Source organism: Oncorhynchus masou, chromosome 26, assembly GCF_036934945.1.
Source record: "Oncorhynchus masou masou isolate Uvic2021 chromosome 26, UVic_Omas_1.1, whole genome shotgun sequence".
Taxonomy (NCBI): domain Eukaryota; kingdom Metazoa; phylum Chordata; class Actinopteri; order Salmoniformes; family Salmonidae; genus Oncorhynchus; species Oncorhynchus masou.
The window spans coordinates 19,894,459-19,917,476 of NC_088237.1; the positions used below are offsets into that span (position 1 = coordinate 19,894,459).

At 44.2% G+C, this 23,018-nt stretch overlaps 1 protein-coding gene across 3 annotated transcripts in view; it reads left to right on the forward strand.

The window, feature by feature from the left end:
• The first annotated feature begins 271 nt into the window (after positions 1-271).
• The window catches only part of LOC135514994 (synaptotagmin-1-like), a 231,380-nt gene continuing 208,633 nt past the window's right edge, over positions 272-23,018 (forward strand). For 2 of the 3 annotated variants that reach the window (XM_064938775.1, XM_064938779.1), the window contains exon 1: positions 272-563. The gene's annotated coding sequence lies outside the window, so the exon portion shown is untranslated. Of the gene's footprint in view, positions 564-2,865; positions 2,957-23,018 lie in introns of those variants that run through there. The other variant, XM_064938776.1, reaches the window with a different exon arrangement.

Genomic DNA, 23,018 nt, shown 5'->3' on the forward strand with positions numbered 1-23,018 from the left:
CATTGATGGTGTGCCCTGCGGTGGTGGGCTCAGACACAGGAGGAGATGTTAAGTGTGCTGAAAGGGTCATCTTACTTTACCGCCGCCAGAGCAGAGCACGACAGATCCCCCGTCCCTAGCATCTCCCCTCGGCTCAACCAATCACAGCCAAGGACTCCTCTGATGTAGCGCCCCTCTCACTTGAGGGATTCCGAAGGAACTGCCGAGTGATGACGGCTCGCTTAAACAGCCCAGTCTCTCCCTTCTCTCTCTTTCTCCACCTCCTCCCTCTCACCCTCTCCCTCTCTCTCTTTCTCAGCCCAGCGCTCGGTGCATCCACTGTCGTTTCTAACGGGGGATAATACAGCGCCACCCGTACTGCTCCCTCAACTCTGGCCACAAAAAGGCGGCAGACGGTGACAGCATCAGCACTAGCAACAGGAGGCTCCTCTCTGATCTCCTTTTGTCTAAGACTCCTCCTCTCTCTGTCTCTCTCTCTCTCCCAGGACTCCCTTGTTCCCTCCAGATGAGATCTTCTCCACATCCGGACGGACAGATCGGGAGCTGACAGCATGCTGTGCCAGGTAAAATGAGACATTCCCTTTCTGGGGTACCGCAAAAGTTATGGGCATGAGTAGCGTAGGGCTGAGGGAGGGGCTGTGTTTGTTTGGGTGAGTGTGATTGCTATCTGATTGATATTGAGAAGAGGAGTGGAGGGAGAGGGGCAGGGGAAGTCTACTCTCTGACAACTCCCACCGCTTTGGCGTGGCACCATTTTTGGCGCCCATTTCTGTGTGGCTGCGCCCCAGCGGGCGAGGTGTTAGCGTGGTTATTAGGAGATGGAAGACTATGTACAGGTTGAAATGAGGTGATATAAGCAGAGAGATGAGTAGCTGGAGGCACGGCTCCGGCAACAGAGACCACTGTGTTGATGTCTGGGTGGATGGATGGAGGGATGAGGAGGAGGGAAGGGGGTGGAAGACGAGCAGCTGCTTTCATCCTGGAGAAGCTAATCTCTCTCACCATCAGATGAAATGGCCCGGCTGTGGCTCCGTCTTTTCCTCCTCCATCCGTCACGTGACGGGTTTATCTTTGGCATGACTTGCTTAGGGAGGAACAGAGCACACTATTGATTCGGGAATAGGGAGCCAAACGTCGCTCTCAATCCTTTAACCCCTTAGTTGTGCAGCTTCCTGTTTCTGCACAGGTGTGTGGGATAAACATCATATACATTCAGAATTGTCTTTGCACAGTAGTCTATCGCCGTTGATAAGATTGAAAAAACATTGCGAGCCCTCGAGCTGCGAACATGGATCGCTTCTTAACATCACTCTCTGGTGGTGTCGGGTCCACTAACATGGGGCCTTTGTCACAGTGAACACACGTACTGTGATATCCCCATGTACTGAGCCCAGTCTGAAACATGTCAAGCATATCCATAGTTATTGTACTGTTGTTCTCTCTCTCTAACAAACAAGGCATGGGCACAGGTCGCCCGTTTCCCCCGCCCACCCGCTATTACCTCGTATCTCAGGCGGTATGGATAAGCCCGTTGCTATGAGAGTCCACCCGAGAGAGACTACCAAGCGGGTTTGCTCAGCTGTAGCCCTGGGCTCATGCAATTGAGCCTCTCAGCCCCAGCCTCCCTCAGTCGCTGTGAATACATTAGCTGGGAGGTGCCCATATCAAACTGTTGCCAGGTGATAGTAGCGAGAAGGGTAGCAACTCTCCCTCCTGCCCTCACTCCCTGCCCCACCCTCTTGCCATCCCTCCCACCCACCCTTCCTCCTCTCCCAAATCACAATTTCCTCCCCAGCTCATTTCTCCAGACATCAGCTTGTTGTTTACATACTGTCTGGGAGAGCTTTGCAGACGCTTAGTTTCATAACCACTAACTGAATCAGATGTGATAGGGGAAGATGGGGCTGGTCTCTAGCTGGTGGACGCCATGTGCACTGTGTTATTGTGATGACTTATTGAAACACAACAGGCAGAGAATACTTCTGTCATTCATCGGTCATATGGGAATACAGGAAACACCGTTGGGGTAGATCTGTGTGACATGGTTTTTCCATCCATTTACAATTATATTTGAGTCATTTAGCAGACACTCTTATCCAGAGCGACTTACAGGAGCAATTATGGTTAAGTGCCGTGCTCAAGGGCACATTGACAGAGTTTTGTGCACCTAGTCTTCTCTGGGATTCGAACCAGCAATCTTTCAGTTACTGGCCCAATGCTTTGCTACCTGCTGCCCCAATAAGGCCAAATAGGCCAATAATTCAATAAGGCCTCAAGAAACCCTAACAAGACAATGTCTGTGAGAGCAACAACTTCCCAACCAGAGAGGAGCTCAAATAAATCAAGCATCCCCTCTGTCGCCGGAGGTAGCATCATGTTTTATCATCCTCGTTAAATCGCCAATAATGAGGAGGACGAGGAGGCTGCTGCCCCAAGCCTGATGTGCAAACAGCCCTAACCTTTTGATTCAGCCCGGGTTATTTTCAGTTTGCCTTTTCAAAACCCAAGGCTTCTGGGTCATAAAGGGCAGCTGGCAGGATGACTTGGTGTTTGCTCAGAGCTCTTTATGTTAAACAGCTGTTGTTAATGAGAGCCGAGGATTGAGGAGGAGAAGGGGGAAGAGGAGATGAGAGGGAGGAGGGTGAGGGTGCTGTTGTCATTGCAAAATAGGAGGTTAAAAATAGTCTCTGTATGATTTGACATTGTGCGGCCGTTTGGCAGCAGGTTGCTCTGACAGGAAGTGCACCAATCAATGACATGTTCATGAAGTGGCCTGTGTTGGCCAATGATGAATGCTTCCAATATCAGGACCTGACATCCCTCTCACCTTTCACTGTCTGCAGCTGATTTGGTTGTCCATGTCAAAGGCGACTCCACAGTAGCCTCAGAAACACTCACGTCGGCTCGCTAGATGGTACAGATACAGAACCGGCTCCAGGCACAAGCGACATGAGCAGTAAGTCATGGCAAAATGTGTCGAATTGCATGAAATTACAGAAGCTTTAAACTAAAAACTATTCTCTCTACCCCATGGCAAAATTTGTAGAATTTCAGGAAATTTACTTTAAAACATATATTTTTCTCTCAGCTGTCAAGAGGTATGGCCACTGTACAGCCGGCCCTGTACAGATATGAGGGTGTCTGAGTGTGTCTGTTTGAGAGTTGGAATGGGCTGCTATTTTCATCTAAAAAAGCTTTTATAGCCACCTATAAAAAGCCATGCATTTTAGATTCCTTGAGTGTGAAGAACCATAGAGCACCTTTTAACATCCAAACCAATGACAAAGACAGAGGATCACAGAGCAGGTTGTAGTTGGCTAACCATTCTGCATGGGCCAGATACATCACAGGGACAAGTGGCCCCCAGGGATCTGTAGTGTAGCCGGATAAATCATGTTGTGTTCATGCAGCAAGTCGTCCCAAGGTCAGATTCACAGTAAGGGGGAGAATAGGGATGACACATCTTGTGCAACAGTGTATGTACTGTATGTGGAACAGAACTCTATACTGTCCAAATGATGTTTATTACCTGGTCCAGATAGGGACGACTATTGGAAACATACCTTTGATATGTTTTATCATCTTATTTCCGAGGCATGAATTCAGTTGCATTTCTCACACCTCTAATTCAAACAGACAACGGGGCTCAGTGAGGGCGGTGTGATAGCCCCTGGACAGATCAAAGAGAACGCTCCTGTCTGTGGTTTTCTCTTCTGAATTCTGCCCCTGTTTAGCTCCTGGGCCAGCTACCCTCTCTGACCTTTCCCCTCTGAGATCCTTTAAACAAGGCTTCAAACAACAACCATACAATATAATCTCACTGCTAGCACCTGTAACTTTGCCATAGGGCCAACTGTCATGAAATACACTACATGACCAAAAGTATGTTGACACCTGCTTGTCGAACATCTCATTCCAAAATCAAGGTCATTAATATGGAGTTGGTCCCCCCTTTGCTGCTATAACAGCCTCCATTATTTTGTGGAGGCTTTCCACTAGATGTTGGAACATTTCTGCGGGGACTTTCATCCACTGTCGTTTCTAACGGGGGATAATACAGTGCCACCCGTACTGCTCCCTCAAAGCTAGCCACAAACTAAAGGTGGCTTCCATTCAGCCACAAGAGCATTTGTGAGGCTGGGCAATGATGTTGGGCGATTAGGCCTGGTTCGCAGTCAGTTTTACGATGAATTCCAAAGGTGTTTGATGGGTTTGATGTCAGGGCTCTGTGCAGGCCAGTCAAACTTCTTGCACACCAATCTCGACAAACCATTTCTGTATGAACCTTGATTTAAGCACAGGGGCATTGTCCTGCTGGAACAGGAAATGCCCTTCCTCAAACTGTTGCCACAAAGTTGGAAGCACAGAATCATCTAATAAGTTCTGATTTCCCTTCACTTGAACTAAGGGGCCTAGCCAAAACCATGAAACAGCCCCAGACAACTATTCCTCCTCCACCAAAACTATACAGTTGAAACTCTGCATTGGGGCAGGTAGCACTCTCCAGGCATCTGCCAATCCCAGATTAATCTGTCAGACTGCTAGATGCTGAAGCGTGATTCATCACTCCAGAGAACGCGTTTCCACGTTTTAGAGTCCAATGGTGGCGAGCTTTACACCAGTCCAGCCATCGCTTGGCATTGCGTATAGTGATCTTAGGCTTGTGTGCGGCTGCTCGGTCATGGGAACCGATTTCATGAAGCTCTCGACAAACAGTCCTTGTGCTGACATTCAAGAGGCAGTTTGGAACTCGGTAGTGAGTGTTGCAACCGAGGACAGATGATTTCTACGCACAATGTGCTTCAGCATGCGACAGTCCCGTTCTGTGAGCTTGTATGGCCTACCACTTCGCGGCTGAGCCGTTGTTGCTCCTATATGCTTCCACTTCACAATAGCAGCCCTTACAGTTGACCTGGGCAGCTCTAGAAGAGCAGAAATTGATTAACTGACTTATTGGAAAGGTGGCATCCTATGACGGTGCCACGTTGAAAGACCCTGAGCTCTTCAGTGAGGTCATTCTTCTGCCACTGTTTGTCTATGGAGATTGATTGGCTGTGTGCTCAATTTTATACACCTGTCAGCAATGGGTGTGGCTGAAATAGCCAAATTCACTAATTTGAAGGGGTGTCCACATTCTTTTGTGTGTATGTAGTGTATAGCTAAGCATTGAGATCCAATGTATTTGTATCAGTAATGTATTTGGCTACCACCACCACTAGAACATTGCTGTTTAAAAGAGTGTGTAGTAGGGGAGATAGTGAACATAGTACATAGTGAACAATGAGATATTGCCTTCTTGACTCAATGTCATGTTGACGGTTGGTTTCAGGCAAGGAGGGATTGGTGGAGGGAGGAGCTCTCATTTGACTAGCTGTGTGTTACCATGGTGCTACATTCACTACAGTATGCCCACAGTCAACCAATGTGATGTAAGATCCTTATTCAGACAAATGGATCACTGGTGAGCATGAAACTCAAATGGCTTGTTGCACTTTGAAACACTTTGTTAGCATTGAATTCTGGCCTATCGATCTCTGTTTTGTTTGTGATGGCTTATTTCTGGCTTGGCTGGGCTTGGTCCTGTGGTATTACTCTGTTATAAGGCCTGGCTCTGATAGTCTAATTAGGCTGGTCTGAGGCTAAATCCTGATACAAGGCTCAGTGTTTAACAAGGTCTACGGGACTCAGGGCTCCTTGATCTCTGTTAGACCTGGGGAGATAAGGCAGAGATTACATGATCAATGAGGCCTTTACTATAATACAGACCCAGTGCACACCGCACTCAACATTTCCTGACAATGCAATGGCTGGCACTGCTGATGCTGGGTTGTATTGCAGAGAGCTAGGGTGGATGAGTGGCATGGACACCTTTGTTTTGTGGTTTTGCTCCAGTTCTGTCTCAGACCCTGAATGTACTGTATGTACAAAGGATATTGTGATGAGTTTGAAAGTGACTCACTGACACTGAACTCAACTGGGTGAGGGTTAAGATCCTTCCCTTCACGTGGAAGTCATTGGTGCAATAACAAAGCATAAAAGCAAACAGCTCTTTTTGATGAGGCCCAATCTGTTTAGCCTACAGCTGTTGTTGTCCAACATTTCTATTCATATTTACAGAGTGTGCTGTGCTGAAAACAGTTGCTGTTCCATTGCAGTTAGTCCTGTGGACCCAATGACTGTAGACAGGCTGGAAACGGTGTGTTTAATGAGGCCTGTAGAAGTGCACCGTCTATATTGGATATGTCTGTCTCCTATTTGAGCCACAACAATGGAATGAAGAAGCGCATGAAGTGACAATTCAAAACAATTGAATGGTTTCACCGTAGTCAAAGCTAATGAACACCAACATTTCATCATCCTGCATGCAACTTTTTTTATTGAGGAGGAATCTAAACTAACTGGCAAATGAGAGAAGTACGGAAGAGAGATAGCATAGTAGGTGCTATCTAGAACCCATAGAGGGAACCCGTTTTGGTTCCAGGTAGAACATTTTGGGGTTCCATGCAGAACCCTTTTCACAGAGGGTTCTACATGGAACCCAAAAGGGTTCTCCTATGGGGACAGCCCAAAGAACATGTTTGGAACTGTTTTTCTTCGATTATAGTATATGCTAGAGTACAAATTCCTTTTTTGTCAAGCCATTCAGCCGGACATTTGAACTTCAATGTCCGGCTGAATTCAATGTCCGGCAGTCTTCACCTGTTCAAGCATCCTTTAGTGTATGGCCAAATCAAAGACAGGTATTGTCATTTATAAGGGATGGGAGAGGTATAAACAGGGGAGAGGGAGAAAATGGTGGGCAACAACATGTATAATACTTGTCAGCCAACAAACTTACTGTACTACCTCCCTGAAAGCTGTCATTTCAAAAGACCTTCAAGAGGAAAATGCTTTTCCGTTCTACATTTTTTTAATATCCAGATTTTTATTGGATATTGCAAGGACAAGTTATTAGAGTTTAATACCATCTGAATGGGCAAATCTTCTCAGAGAGACCAGCCCTGGAGGAGAAATTCTCAACGCCGAGCTTCTGAGCATATCAATAATTACTAAGCCGAGCCACAGAGGTGGGTTGGAGGACATTTTGACTGTTTTATGAATGAATAAGGAACGGGAGCAGCATTCAAAGGAATGCCATTTACCTCCCCTCTTCTCCCCTCTCCCAATTTCCTAAAATGCTCACACTCATCCACTCTGTCCTGTGTCACACCTAGCAGGAGGGTAAGGGTATCATGGCATCCCAAGATGCATCTGTGGCCAGCATGCAATGAGTTGATAAAAGAAAGCTAATATAACAGAGGATGCTGTTTCACTTTACCATGTCTAGTATCTAGTAATGACTGTCTGAGTTGTTCAATGCTTTTTGGCTAACATGGTTTGGACAGTCTCGTCAGAGCGATAAGTCTTGTTTCGGTGGGCACTGTGGTGGTGAGTCATATTGTGACCCTCATTCATCAGAGCCATGACCACAGAGAAAAAACCCTTTCACTGCTTTATACGGTTAACAATAAAAAGAGGATCAGGAAATTGGCGCATGCCGTTGTATTACATTTAGGGTGAAAAGACATGACAACTAGACTGAATAGCTTCTTAATACCGTATCTATTTGGACAAAGCAGCCTAGTCGGAGTACAGAAGATCCACGTTGCGGGTTATTGAAGAGCGGCTTTATGTTGTTAAATTGCATTTTACTATAAAAGCACGTTCAGTTACTTATTTCCTGTCCCTCTGTTGAAACCCCTCAAATAGGACCAGCACCAACTACTTCCAAGAGATTGGCCTCTGAGCTATTGCACAGCAACAACAACAGCAAGTGCCTCTGGTGCCCTTGGAAGATGCATGAGTCATAAAGGACAGGACAGACAGTAATGTACAAGACACAGCGCCACCACCAAGACGTACACGCAATTACAATCAATGTCTTACTGCTGCATCCATGTCAGAAAACATCCTTCGTTGAGTTTGTGTGGACATACTAACCTGATTAGCGTAGTAGAAACGAATGACATCAGTACATGTGGGTATGGATGGTCTTTTCTGTGTACAGATCATAGCTTCCTTTTGCCCATACATCCTATACCCCTAACATTGATTATATACAGTGTATTTAATCTGGTTCTTGACCTCCCTCCACCCTGATATGCTTCAGTAGGAGGATATTTGGTTGGATGAATTCCACACTAACCAATGGCATTCCTCTATTGTTTTACTACCAGCCAAGGTCATTGTTGATCCTTGTTGATCATTTACTAAGGATGAATTAAATGTGATATTCTGCTGTTATTGAATCTACAAATACACTTAGTGTGGCCATAATGTGTAGTAAACAGTGTAATCTGGTATGTGGATGCTAGTGTCCCTCCCCACTGAAGAACAAGGCTGTAGTAAACATTATAGCTTCTAGACCAATGGCAGCCCCAGCCCGTCTCATATTAGAATGGAACCCCACTTCTGGTCACGGCTTGATTGGACCCTGATTGAGGAGGAATGTCGAGTGATAAGAAAAATGTATACCTCTCCACCACCTGCCCCCCCCTGTACCCCCCTCTTTGGAATGAATAGCCAGTGTCGAGCTCCAGTGATTCTCCATTACTGCCGGTGGAAGGTGTGTGTGCCTTTTGTGGCCGCCTGCCGAGATTAGCCTCTGATACAAACATCCTTGTTTGTCGCCATGGCAACCAAGTCTCCCGCCTGCCGTGGGTTGTCATGCCGCCTCTTCCTCCCTCACCCCTCCCTCTTCCTCCCCTGTGAGCGCTGTAGATGAACACAAGCAGTTCCCTGTTACAAGCCACAACGTGCTCCATCTAGTTATCTCCCTAATCTGTAAAATGAGCCTCTCCTCCCTCTTCCAGTCCACTGTCTTTCAGGCTGCTGCGTTTACATTACACCCCCAGTCATGGCTCTTCAATTTTTCTCTCTTGCCGCTAAAAGATTAAATTGCCCCGTAAGCAGAGCTCGTGTCAATTGCTAGAATAATAACATAGCAAAATAAGCACATAGCTCTGCCTCTGCCATAGTCAGAACGGAAAAAAAGAAGCTGAAAATAGCACAACTAACATAGTTTCATATTTTGTTTGATTGGTCCCCCCTCCCTCCATCAATGGAACAGTCTGATGAATTTGGGGATCCTCTGAAGGACGAGGCAAATAAGGAGGCTTGCTTACGGAACGGCGCATCCCACTGGGCACACACCGGTTGAATCAACGTTGTTTTCACGACATCTCAATGAAATGACGTGGAACCAACGTGGAATAGACGTTGAATTGACGTCTGTGTCCAGTGGGATGCATCGTCAGAAGAGAGAGCTAGGCTTCTCCGGAGCCAGACAGAGAGGAGGCCTCCCACAAAACATGTCCACCCAGTCCGATGGAAAACAACACTTAGTACCACAGCGCCATGAGGGCAACTCGCCCCATTGGGGATAATAGCTAGGCATCTGGTTAAATTTGATACACTGTAATGCTAGCTCTGTGTCTAGTCTGAAGTCTGGAGTGTAGTAACAGGTAATATTCCTCTCCATTAAACCTTGGGACTTTTGTATTGCACAGCTTGAAGCATACGATTTAAAGCTTGAATAAATGTAGAGAATGTAGAACATTTGCATATCTGGCCATTTTTATCACATTTGGCAGCTATTGAATGAAATCCCATATTATAGCATTAATAGAGGCCATTTTCTCCTCTCTTCAGTGGGCGGCAGCTGGAGAGGCCATATTGTTGCTGGTGGAGAAATCTCAGAGCATACATTTGCTGTTCCTTATCTCCTAAATGAACTCATTACCTTGACATCCATCCCCTGCACAGATTGGCCTTGAATTTCTAATGAAACATGGCTGTCCCCTCCCATATGCACAGTGATAGATTCCCAGCCCAGGTTCTAACTCTCGCCATTGCTCTCGCCATTGCTTTTGACTTCACTCTTCAGCCAGATGAATACTCTTGAGGAGAGAAAAGAACTAAGGAAGATAAGATCTGGGGAAAAATAGAACTCCCTCCTACAGTATAGAGACTTTCTGTGGCCATGTCCCCTCTGAAATGAAGGCATATCAAACCCAGAGCAAGGCTCTGCTAGCATCGCTCTGCTGCCTACAACACCACCACAGCAATCTCAACAAATACAGTGCCTTGCGAAAGTATTCGGCCCCCTTGAACTTTGCGACCTTTTGCCACATTTCAGGTTTCAAACATAAAGATATGAAACTGTAGTTTGATTTATTGTAATGGGCAGTGAGATGAAGAATGGAAGTGTGTGTCCAGGCCAGAAGGAGGGAAGGCTTTTAGATAGATCTCAGCTGGGTCTCGTCTGGCCTTGTCCACCTGCTATGTCTCCCCAGCATGGGGCCAACACCTAGCAACACCTAGCAACACCTATCACAACAAACAGCAAATTACTGCTACAAGATTGACTATATGGATGGGCAACAGCTGTCTTCTGGGGCATGGAACATGCGTAACACCCATTTCCTTCCCCTGTTGAAAGTCTATACTCTTCGCATTTTTTTTTGTGAAGAATCAACAACAAGTGGGACACAATCATGAAGTGGAACGACATTAACTTTTTGAACAAATCAAAAACTGAAAAATTGGGCGTGCAAAATTATTCAGCCCTTTACTTTCAGTGCAAACTCTCTCCAGAGGTTCAGTGAGGATCTCTGAATGATCCAATGTTGACCAAAATGACGAATGATGAAAAATACAATCCACCTGTGTGTAATCAAGTCTCCGTATAAATGCACCTGCACTGTGATAGTCTCACAGGTCCGTTAAAAGCGCAGAGAGCATCACGAAGAACAAGGAAAACACCAGGCAGGTCCGAGATACTATTGTGAAGAAGTACACACAGGTGGATTGTATTTTTCATCATTAGTCATTTAGGTCAACATTGGATCATTCAGAGATCCTCACTGAACTTCTGGAGAGAGTTTGCACTGAAAGTAAAGGGCTGAATAATTTTGCACGCCCAATTTTTCAGTTTTTGATTTGTTAAAAAAGTTTGAAATATCCAATAAATGTCGTTCCACTTCATGGTTGTGTCCCACTTGTTGTTGATTCTTCACAAAAAAATACAGTTTTATATCTTTATGTTTGAAGCCTGAAATGTGGCAAAATGTCGCAAAGTTCAAGGGGGCCGAATACTTTCGCAAGGCACTGTAGCTGTTTGCTCATCGCACAGAGTCATTGTTCCATCACTACAAAAGTGAGGCAGCCATCAATAACAAACAGTTGTGGGCGTAAATTGGGTGTGCAGTTTCCCCCTGGCTTGCAGTTTGATTGATTGTAATGGGCAGTGAGATGAAGAATGGAAGTGTGTGTCCAGGCCAGAAGGAGGGAAGGCTTTTAGATAGATCTCAGCTGGGTCTCGTCTGGCCTTGTCCACCTGCTATGTCTCCCCAGCATGGGGCCAACACCTAGCAACACCTAGCAACACCTATCACAACAAACAGCAAATTACTGCTACAAGATTGACTATATGGATGGGCAACAGCTGTCTTCTGGGGCATGGAACATGCGTAACACCCATTTCCTTCCCCTGTTGAAAGTCTATACTCTTCGCATTTGCTACTGGGAACCAAGTACCTAACGTGCCAAACCATTCCATTCACGTCAATCTTTTTTCCTGGCGGTTTATTTTAATTGCATATTATATGCAAATTGGTGCAGAATGATATAGTGCTCAACTGAATGATAGCAGAGATATGATAATGGAAGACTTCCTCATGTTTTTCTCTCAGAAACATACTCAGTCACTAAGAAACATTGATTATGCATGCATTGTAAAACAAACTCTTGAGGCTGCTGGCATTAATGACAATTATGCTAATGTGGGAAACAATCAAGGTATTTCACCCCAGTCCAGATGCATGTGGAACATGCGGCATTGTTACAGATGTTGCTCAGCAAATGATTTATCTGCTTCCTTCCATGGAGTGTAAATGTCGTCAATCATACGCCGAAATGGTCCTCACATGTTCCTTATCAGCATCAGTGTTGTGGCATCACTGTCATTCATGATTTCCTTACATTCTGAAAGTTTGACAATATATAAAAAGGTTTTATTGAATAAGCATTATGTGTTACCCCTTTACACATGTGGGAATTGGCCTATATGGATATGGCTCAATTGAAATGTTTCTTGCAGAAGAAGTATGAAAAGCATATGCATAACCATGATAGTAATTGAAAGGAAACCGTTTGGAGATAATGAGGAAGTTATTAGACCAAAGGTCAAATCCAAACATCACACTGTTTTATGTGCATTTTGCATTTACTGTACTTTTCACAGCATTTATTGACAATGAAATCTGAAAATACACTGGATACATTCAGTAACATGATGCGAATATTCCTGGAAAATGTGTTGTAGGTGCAACGTACTGTATGACAAAAGGATGACAAAGGTTTGAGTGAGAGGACTAACTGGTGTCTCCAAGTGGCCACAAACCTCTCCAAACTAAGCAATTGCAATAGACTTTATGACCCAAAGAAGAGTCTTGAACTATAAGATGTTTTTAGCTCTCCTAGCTGTGCTGTTGAGGAACTACAACAAGCACACTTGTAGTTGTTTTGTTTGGAACACAACCCTGCATCCATGTCATCACACAAAAAAAGGTCCATTATAAATCGCAATCTGGGTCAGGTGGGCATGATTTGAAAGCTTGTTCTATTGGCAACTAGCTAAGTTATAAAATATGATCTCACAGTGTTAGGCTTTCACAAGGCAATTCAGAGAAACAGAACGTAATATTTGTGCCATAGAAAGGAGTCATGTGCGCAATCAGGTGCGTGTGCGGCGCGGCAAATTTTCTTCACAAACACACATATACTCATTCTGTTCAGAACAACTCAGCGTATGACGACATGTCATCTTGTAACTGTACATCAAACATAGTGAACATAAACGTTGAATCTGAATATGACATGAGTTTTATGATTTGGAGATGTGAAGGGCACATTTGGACTCACGAGTGTTTAGCTTGCTTGTATGACATCAAAGCAGTACTTATTATAATGCAGTATTTATTATAATCCTCAACGTCTCATCTTTCAAAAATATATACATTGAGTCCTCTTAATTTACAGCATTCCCCTCACTCGGTCAACAAAAAATGTGCAAAAGTAGCCCGATTAGCGGGAGGCGTGGTTCAACTTCAGAACGTCTGTCAGTCAAAACCCATTCAGAGCTCTGAATCGCAGAGCCATAGCTCTGACATTATGTTCCAATTTAGGTGCTTATTAGTGCCCAAATATGCTATTTTCAACCTGTATATGGGTATGACTGTAAAGGGTTACCACACTAGAATAGATTTATTTACCCACAATGTACTCACAAAAGAACAACAGACAAATAAAAAAATACCACATATTCTTGAAAATGAAAGAGCAGGAACTTGTCCGCCTGCCAGCAGTAGCCACTAAACACCACGGGTCCTAGCTACATAGAGGGTTTTTAAAACTGTTTCTATTTAGTGGCCGGCATAAAGTCAAGGACGGCCTCAATGTCAGGGCTCTCCCCCACCGTGCTTAGTCCCTCCGGTCCTCAGGGGCCCCACTCACATATTCCGAGACTCTTCAATCAACAACCTAGCAACCCAGCCTCCCCGCGCGGCTGCCCAACCCCGCTAAGAATCCCCTGGGGGCCGTGGGGTACAACCTAGCACAGACACTCATGACCCTCCAGATGGTGACTAAACCCAGCCTTATCTGTGCAGCATTCACAGACCTGTACAGCATGTGGATAAACCAAGAAAGTCAGTGGATCTGCACCAGTCACTCCAGCTTTGTGAATTCATAAAGGCATCCAGGCCATTAACACACATGGGTTCATTGCTAGAAGGTCTATGTGAATGACTGTAGTGGATTAGAGGCTCTTAAAGACGCGAGGTTCACTTGCACATTAGTATTCCCACCCATAGTGGCTGGAGTCGTTCACTCTTTATGATAACTCAAGCAGAGTGGTTTTGCCTATTCAGATGATGGAGAGATGGCTGCAGTGCGTCGTCACTGCCTCTAGATACTGCTGCAACCTGAAATGTGACATCCCCTTTTGATGAATCAGTGGCCACCAGCAGACTGACACTTGTGACGTGATGTCATCTGAATCTGTTCATATGTAAATATACAATTATGTCATTATTGGAAAATGGATAAAGGAGATTGGAACTGAGCTCAAATGTTGTGCGAGGCTTGAGCTATTTCGGGAGAAAAGGGAAGAGTGGAGTGCGTATGCTGCATTTGAGTGGCCCTGAATTAGCACCCCATTGCACCAGCCGTCTGCAATTGCATATAACTTACGCAGGGCACCAAGACCTTACATCTGTGCCGATGCCTCTGCCAAGCTTCTACACCCTCATGAAAAAGTACTACTGATCACTACTTCACAAGAGCTACACAAAACCTGCTGGTTTTACTACTTGATTACTATTGCGATGTCTAGTAAACCAGTAGTAACTTATGTAGTAATGAGTGATATATTGGGACGTTTCACTACTGGTGAACACTACATATTTCCTATTCAAATCACTACATTCATCTCACTTAATGACTACTGTGTAACTTCCTCACAATTTTAGATAAGCATGCTCCGTTCAAAAACTGCAGAACTAAGAACAGATATAGCCCTTGGTTCACTTCAGACCTGACTACCCTCGACCAGCACAAAAACATCCTGTGGCGGACTGCAATAGCATCGAATAGTCCCCGTGATATGCAACTGTTCAGGGAAGTCAGGAACCAGTACACTCAGTCAGTCAGGAAAGCTAAGGCCAGTTTCTTCAGGCAGAAATTTGCATCCTGTAGCTCCAACTCCAAAAAGGTCTGGGATACTGTGAAGTCCATGGAGAACAAGAACACCTCCTCCCAGCTGCTCACTGCACTGAGGCTAGGTAACACGGTCACCACCGATAAATCCATGATTATCGAAAACTTCAACAAGCATTTCTCAACGGCTGGCCATGCATTCCGCCTGGCTACTCCAACCTCGGCCAACAGATCCACCCCCCCCCCGCAGCTACTCGTCCAAGCCTCTCCAGGTTCTCCTTTACCCAAATCCAGATAGCAGATGTTCTGAAAGAGCTGCAAAACCTGGACCCGTACAAATCAGCTGGGCTTGACAATCTGGACCCTCTATTTCTGAAACTATCCGCCGCCATTGTCGCAACCCCTATTACCAGCCTGTTCAACCTCTCTTTCATATCGTCTGAGATCCCCAAGGATTGGAAAGCTGCCGCAGTCATCCCCCTCTTCAAAGGGGGAGACACCTTGGACCCAAACTGTTACAGACCTATATCCATCCTGCCGTGCCTATCTAAGGTCTTCGAAAGCCAAGTCAACAAACAGGTCACTGACCATCTCGAATCACACCGTACCTTCTCCGCTGTGCAATCTGGTTTCCGAGCCGGTCACGGGTGCACCTCAGCCACACTCAAGGTACTAAACGATATCATAATGGCCATCGATAAAAGACAGTACTGTGCAGCCGTCTTCATCGACCTTGCCAAGGCTTTCGACTCTGTCAATCACCGTATTCTTATTGGCAGACTCAGTAGCCTTGGTTTTTCTGATGACTGCCTTGCCTGGTTCACCAACTACTTTGCAGACAGAGTGCAGTGTGTCAAATCAGAGGGCATGCTGTCCGGTCCTCTGGCAGTCTCTATGGGGTGCCACAGGGTTCAATTCTCGGGCCGACTCTTTTCTCTGTATATATCAATGATGTTGCTCTTGCTGCAGGCGATTCCCTGATCCACCTCTACGCAGACGACACCATTCTCTATACTTCCGGCCCGTCCTTGGACACTGTGCTATCTAACCTCCAAACAAGCTTCAATGCCATACAACACTCCTTCCGTGGCCTCCAACTGCTCTTAAACACTAGTAAAACCAAATGTATGCTTTTCAACCGTTCGCTGCCTGCACCTGCACGCCTGACTAGTATCACCACCCTGGATGGTTCCGACCTTGAATATGTGGACATCTATAAGTACCTAGGTTTCTGGCTTGACTGTAAACTCTCCTTCCAGACTCATATCAAACATCTCCAATCGAAAATCAAATCCAGAATTGGCTTTCTATTCCGCAACAAAGCCTCCTTCACTCATGCCGCCAAACTTACCCTAGTAAAACTGACTATCCTACCGATCCTCGACTTCGGCGAAGTCATCTACAAAATAGCTTCCAACACTCTACTCAGCAAACTGGATGCAGTTTATCACAGTGCCATCCGTTTTGTCACTAAAGCACCTTATACCACCCACCACTGTGACTTGTATGCTCTAGTCGGCTGGCCCTCGCTACATATTCGTCGCCAGACCCACTGGTTCCAGGTCATCTACAAGTCCATGCTCGGTAAAGCTCCGCCTTATCTCAGGTCACTGGTCACGATGGCAACACCCACCCGTAGAACGCGCTCCAGCAGGTGTATCTCACTGATCATCCCTAAAGCCAACACCTCATTTGGGCGCCTTTCGTTCCAGTTTTCTGCTGCCTGTGACTGGAACGAATTGCAGAAATCGCTGAAGTTGGAGACTTATCTCCCTCACCAACTTCAAACATCTGCTATCTGAGCAGCTAACCGATCGCTGCAGCTGTACATAGTCTTATCGGTAAATAGCCCACCCAATTATACCTACCTCATCTCCATACTGTTTTTATTTATTTACTTTTCTGCTCTTTTGCACATCAATATCTCTACCTGTACATGACCATCTGATCATTTATCACTCCAGTGTTAATCTGCAAAATTGTAAATATTTGCCTACCTCATGCCTTTTGCACACAATGTATATAGACCCTTTTTTTCTACTGTGTTATTAACTTGTTTATTGTTTACTCAATGTGTAACTCTGTATTGTCTGTTCACACTGCTATGCTTTATCTTGGCCAGGTCGCAGTTGCAAATGAGAACTTGTTCTCAACTAGCCTACCTGGTTAAATAAATGTGAAATAAAAAAAACAAAAAAAAACTACTGAGCTTTCTGGAATCAACAACACATGCTCACTACGGGATTACTACGTAGTGCCTACAAATTACTGCTGTAGGCCTACTCAATCCCTATTGAATTACTACTGCCATTTGTGTGTGTAGAGTTGTCAATACTGATCACTACTGAATAGCTCCTGATTATTTTTATTTTCCTACAAACCCTTTTGAATTGCAAACTGAAAAAGACACATTTACCTATTCAAAATCACAATTGACATCTTATTGTTTCACCATTGTGTCACATCTAGACTAGTACACATGTTATTTGCTCAAGTTTCTAGTTGTAGTTAATTCATCAAACAAGAAATAATAAGCTTTTACAAACGTAACTGCATTTTTAAAATGTATCAAATGAATTACATATCAAATTACATGTCAAATTACATTTAATGTGGTAAAAAAGTTATTTAAACAGCTAAACAACGACATGAAAATATTCATAAAACATAAAGGAAAGTTAACTTATAGATGATGCCAGAATAAGGGCTATGAAAGGCAGGATGACAAAGGATGGAAGATCATTACATTCGGAATTGTCAAAAACAGTAGCTAACAATAGCTAACTACTTCCTGCTTTGTCTTCTTTGGTGGTCACGAAAACCCAGTGTAGTCTGACTTCACTGTTGTGACGACTTATTTACTACCAACTTCAAGTAGCACAAATCTCTACCTGATTACTACTGGAAACTACTGTTTTCCTACTGAACCCTACAAAACTCTACTTGTGTATCTTGAGTTTGCATAAGCTACATCTTCACTACACAATCCCTACAGGTCTCTACATAGTCACTCCTGCACGAATAGGTTTTGTTAAGGAATTCAATAGTACTTTTTCATGAGGGTTTGGCCTTAGTAACCTGGTGTTTGCTCTTGTCTCGGTGCAATGTCATGGAGTCAACATATTTTTTTGTATGGGGGGGGGGATAATTCACCATTGACTGGTCAGACAGGAAGGAAGCATAAGAAAAAAGTGTATCAGTGTTGTTAAACTGTATTTGGACATACTAATATCAGAGCTTATTGTCGTGATGTGTGTGGTATTGGCAATGGAGGTTAGCAAAGTGGTTTGCTTTGTTCCTGGAATTGGACAGAAAAATCCCCTTCTCTCCTGTCATCCACTGTTGCAAAGTGGTGGCTCTTGATTGACCCCTGTCTGCGCAGTGTGACAGAAAATGATGTTGTCTCTGTCGGAACAGTAAACACACTCAACAGCCAACTCCATCTCATGCCACAGATCACAGTACACTGAGTGACTCTGTTTACTATTCCTCCACTTGCTATCACTTCCTTGTTTGTCTCTATTTCTCCCCCTCTCTCTCTGTCACACTCCTCCTTATCTCCAGCTCTTTCGCTCAATAGATATTTTTCACACTCTACATAGATGCAGCTCTTCACTAGACACAAAGCCATAGGCAACATATACCATTCATTAAGCTTGCGGGACATTCACAAAATGAATATGTGTGTGCGTGGTCATACATTGTCCTGTCTTGGTTATCTCCATTAATTTCCTGTCCCTTATAGTTGCCCCTGGATGCAAAAGTATTGTTTCCGCCCAGCGCCTGGTGTTGGTCTGCTTCAGCAAACATACTTTGACGTTGATTTGACAAATTGTTTGTGTTCCAGATGCACTGAGTCCTTTGGCCCCAGGGTGCCATTTGCAGAACGCAACGATTTTACCTTTGCCTTGACCAATAGCTTTGTTTGTCTTCTATCAAAGGAAGCATACTTGTTTTGAATCAGACCCGGATGTAAAGTGCCTTCCAAAAGTATTCATCCCCCTTGGCATTTGTCCTATTTGTTGCGTTACACCTGTAATTTAAATTGATTTTTATTTGGATTTCATGTAGTGGTCAAAAAGAAAATAGTCCAAATTGGTGAAGTGAAATGAAAAAATTACTTGTTTAAAAAACATGAAAAACAATTTAAAATGGAAAAGTGGTGCGTGCATATTTATTCACCCCCTTTGCTATGAAGCCCCTAAATAAGATCTGGTACAACCAATTACCTTCAGAAGTCACATGATTAGTTAAATAAAGTCCACCTGTGTGCAATCTAAGTGTCACATGATCTGTCACATGATCTCAGTAAATATACACCTGTTCTGAAAGGCCACAGTGTTTGCAACACCACTAAGCAAGCAGCACCATGAAGACCAAGGAGCTCGCCAAACAGGTCAGGGGCAAAGTTATGGAGAAGTACAGATCAGGGTTGGGTTCTAAAAAAATATCAGAAACTTTGAACATCCCACGGAGCACAATTAAATCCATTATAAAAAAATGGAAAGAGTATGGCACAACAACAAACCTGCCACGAGAGGGCCGCCCACCAAAACTCACGGACCAGGCAAGGAGGGCATTAATCAGAGAGGCAACAGAGAGACCAAAGATATACCTGAAGGGTCTGCAAAGCTCCACAGCTGAGATTGGAGTATCTGTCCATAGGACCACTTTAAGCCGTACACTCCACAGAGCTGGATTTTATGGAAGAGTGGCCAGAAAAAAAGCCATTGCTTAAAGAAAAAAATAAGCAACCACATGTTCGCAGAAAGGCATGTGGGAGACTCCCCAAACATATGGAAGAAGGAACTCTGGTCAGATGAGAATAAACTTAAGCTTTTTGTCCATCAAGGAAAACGCTATGTCTGGCACAAACCCAACCCCACTCAACACCCCGAGAACACCATCTCCACAGTGAAGCATGGTGGTGGCAGCATTATGTTGTAGGGATCTTTTCAATTGGCAGGTACTGGGAAACTGGTCAGAATTGAAGGAATGATGGATGGCGCTAAATACAGGGAAATTCTTGAGGGAAACCTGTTTCAGTCTTCCAGAGATTTGAGAGTGGGACAGAGGTTCACCTTCCAGCAGGACAATAACCCTAAGCATACTGCTAAAGCAACACTTGAGTGGTTTAAGGGGAAACTGTTTTCCCCTTAAAACTGTAAATGTTTTGGAATGGCCTTGTCAAAGCCCAGACCTCAATCCAATTGAGAATCTGTGGTATAACTTAAAGATTGCTGTACACCAGCAGAACCCATCCAACTTGAAGGAGTTGGAACAGTTTTGCCTTGAGGAATGGGCAAAAATCCCAGTGGCTAGATGTGCCAAGCTTATAGAGACATACCCCAAGAGACTTGGAGCTGGAATTGCTGCAAAAGGTGGCTCTACAAAGTAGAGGGGGGGGAGTTATGCACGCTCAAGTTTTCAGTTTTTTTGTCTTATTTCTTGTATGTTTCCCAATAAAAAATATTTTGCATCTTCAAAGTGACAGGCATGTTGTGTAAATCAAATGATACAAACCCCCCCAAAATGTATTTTAATTCCAGGTTGTACGGCAACAAAATAGGGAAAACACCAAGGGGGGTGAATACTTTCGCAAGCCACTGTATTTTTAGTGGACATCTAACTTCTGGAAATCTCTGTTCAATAACTGAGCCTCGTGAATCACACTAATGCTACCTTAAATCCCTCTGAATTACTTCACATTATTCAACCAAATTTCAGCCCAGTTTGTCAGGTAATGTTATTTGAAATGTGATGTCAAGTTGTACTGGGGCTTAGGGGGGCAGTGGCTCCGGTAATCTGATACAGCCAGTGAACTAGTGGTTTAAACACTGAATCGATGCCAACATGTCTCCAAAGTCTCATTGATTTTTCATATGTGCAGCTAAATAAGCATTGTCTCGGTGCTGTGCCGTGATAGGGATCAAAAACTACTCTTATTCCTCCTACATGACTACATTGGACCTATTCACAGACGGAGAACAGGGAAGTCCCATGACATCTTGTTATCTCGCTATATAAGGCCAGACAAGGTCATCTTGCATATGTGTTTACTCTGTAACTTGTTACCATTAGATGTTGAGGAGTGTCATGACGTTGCCCTCTTTGAGTACAGCGAGCACCATCACCCGCTCTCTGCTTCTACAACCAGACTACTGTGGTCAGAAGTCGTAAATTCCTGAGAAGACCTCCTGGACATACAGTTACAGAGAGTCGTTTTTCATGGAGACAAAGGAAATCCTTCCACCTCACAGAACCTGAGGTACGAACAAAGTTCATTTTCCTGAGAAAGTGTAAAAGATCGGTGAAGAATCCATTTACGAACTGGTCCGTTTGTCACAAGCTCAAGAGAGACGGTGTGGCCACATTATCATAACGCTGTTTTAAATAATAGCCTCAGATATGAGGATTACATCTAATTGTTGTATAAGATGAATGAGTGAGTATGATACTGTTTGTATAATTGTGTAATATGATTGTGGACTGTTTAATGAAGAAAAATACAATTCCCTTTTGATTTGAACTAAATCAGAGGACCGCCCCTGAGCCCAGTTAGTGTCAGACATCCTGGGACAGCCCTCTGCTGCCCTTCCGAATAAAACCCAACTTTGAGAAATTATCACCAGACGATGTTTTTCTCCATTAGGAGGGGACAAAGGTTGTAGACCAAGCTTACCTCAATTACGAGATGGCTAAAGGTGTAGACCATTGCTGAATCTTTTTAACCATGCCTTGTGGTTAAACTCTTAGACTATCGATACCGACAGAATAAGAACAAGTCTTTGATATAGATTACTAGTCTGCAGCTAGGAATTCGGCATCATTGAATGCGAAGAACGACAACCACCGAAACAACCATTCTATAACGAATGTCACTTTGAACTATCCCCTCTAACCAAGACAGAGAGAGGGAGGGAGAGAGACGGACAATTCTACAAAAGAAAGACTTTTCACCTGCGATCAAGACGATACACTGAGAGTAAATATATATATATATATTGATTGCAATTGTTCCCAAATGAGTGAGCATTCATGTGTAAGGATTAGCATTTCAGTTGTTATAATTAATAACTCTGTAGTGACTTCTTAGTCGACCCCCACTCCCCTTTGTCTAACAAGCCACCATGCCGGTTCAGTCCACTAGGGCACATTCTATCATTTCATGTAACCATATTTACTGTTTGTTTATGCATTTCTGTGAATTACTTAGTTAGTAATAAATACATGATTTAAGACAATTGATGTATGGATGACTCATAGTGAAGACTGGGTTCGTGCAGATAACCAACAATTTACAATGTTTGGAATGAGACGAACGTGAGGTAAAATAAATCAATAATTAATTAGAAGACTATTGATCAGATATGACAATATCTGAAAGGTTATATTGGGAAATTATAACTTTGTAATCGGAATACTTTCCTTGGTGCCCCAACTCCCTCGTTAATTACAGTTACATGATTATTCAGTTTAATTGAGTAACTAATACAGAGAATCTTTGATAAAAACGAAGTCTTCAGTTTAATGATAGTACAGACACGACAGGAGGAATGATCGGTAAGGTGTGTCAGCTAGTAAAGGGGTGATGGTTGAATCGGAGTGTGCAGCGGGCCTTTCATGCCAGCCAGATAACACCTCTAGTTCCAGGGTGCTCTCCCAATGTTTCCCCGCACTCCATGTGGAACCCTGGACCCAGTCCCTGTTCTGCTCGGCTAGCCTGGACACCAGCCCTATCACGGTCTCATGTTTCACACCACACCAGCACTTCTTCCTCCCTCTCTGCCTGGCTGAAAGGCATGTCCTCCACAGGGCTGAACACCTTCGTTACCAGGGGGGAGGTGACACCAAGTTGTGTGGACTTAATGATGGGGCTGACATTTACAGAACAGGGCCAACTGCATCACTTCTCCAGTGCATCATCTGTTCTCCCTCTCACCTCAGCCCCCACACAGTCACAAACCTATTTATGTGGATGTGTGACTGTGAGACACGTGCCTTTGACATGTCTTACTAGCATCATCATTGACAGGTATGAAATACCATATTATTATGTTTGTCCGTGGGAGGTTTGGCTGACAGAAAACACAAAATCCCGCCATCAGTCAGGAAGTCAATGTGTCAGATGTTTTATTCAAGACAGCTGGGTGTATTTCTGGCACCTGGCTGGTCCATCTGACCCACATCAAACAGCCGAGACACCTGTTCTACAAAGACACTGGGCTGTTTATATACCCCTCCCCCTTAGTCTGATCAGA